This window comes from Sinocyclocheilus anshuiensis, unplaced genomic scaffold, assembly GCF_001515605.1.
Source record: "Sinocyclocheilus anshuiensis isolate Anshui unplaced genomic scaffold, SAMN03320099.WGS_v1.1 scaffold17473, whole genome shotgun sequence".
Taxonomy (NCBI): domain Eukaryota; kingdom Metazoa; phylum Chordata; class Actinopteri; order Cypriniformes; family Cyprinidae; genus Sinocyclocheilus; species Sinocyclocheilus anshuiensis.
Window position 1 is genome coordinate 1 of NW_015547026.1, and position 960 is coordinate 960.

Genomic DNA, 960 nt, shown 5'->3' on the forward strand with positions numbered 1-960 from the left:
ACACACACACACACACACAAATTAAAAGCTAAATCCAGATTCTTATAGATTTGCAGTCTGAAAAGAGTAGTTCTTGAGCAGAACAAAGGCATCACTGTGTTTGTGGTATCAATGCAAAAGAAGATAATCAACTCAGACAAACACTGAATCAAACCCATCGTCCAAACAACACCGATGGCCATGTTAGTTCTGCTGTAACTGGTGATTTCTGCGTGTCTGAGAGGGACACAGATGGCCACATACCTCTCCAGTGACATTAAAGCCAGATTTAGTAAGGCAACCTGATAGAGAGCTTGTGCAGCTGCAAGAAGAGTGAGACAGACATTTTTCATTATAGTGTAGCCGGGGAGGTGGCTAGTAGTAGAGGGCGTGGCCATGCAGGTGGGTTGAGTTTTTAAGTGGGCATCGGAAGGGAGGCCTAGAGACTGGGGCCGGACTTTTTTTGGGGAAGCGCGCTGTCTGGTAGCACTTCCCTGTTTGTTTGTGCACGGACATGGTCTGGGTGAGCAGGCACAAACATTGTGCTGTCCTCGGTATTTGTGTAGTACCTCTGTGCTTGATTGTGCACATGATCCGGGTGAGCAGGTAGGCTAAACGAACATTGGTTGTTTTGTTAACAAAGCCCTGTTTCATTGAAGTAGGATATTATGTTTTTAATGTAGATGTAAACATCGTGGATTTGTTTGCTGTTGGTCACGCTCATTCTTCTTTGATCTGGAAAACCTTTGGAAAGTAGTTCGGGATTGATGGCGGTGTTGCAGGTAATTGCAGATGTTTTTATATAGGATTTGTAAGCGTTTTGCTATTATTATTTGAATGAAATTAAAATAAAAATGAACAATTAGTCATTTGTCCTTGAATGTTGTTAATTGTGTTTTGTGTTTGGTTATTTGTTTTTTTGTATTAGGTTTAGTTGATCGCTGTTCCTCCAGTGTTTGTTATATTGTATTTCCTCAGGCA

At 41.6% G+C, this 960-nt stretch overlaps 1 long non-coding RNA gene across 1 annotated transcript; it reads left to right on the forward strand.

Annotated features, from left to right (window-relative positions):
- Positions 1-544: 544 nt before the first annotated feature.
- On the forward strand, positions 545-954 carry LOC107701613 (uncharacterized). Its single transcript, XR_001635667.1, has 3 exons — positions 545-585; positions 663-761; positions 908-954. It is a non-coding gene; the product is annotated as an uncharacterized LOC107701613 (long non-coding RNA).
- The last annotated feature ends 6 nt before the right edge of the window (positions 955-960 follow it).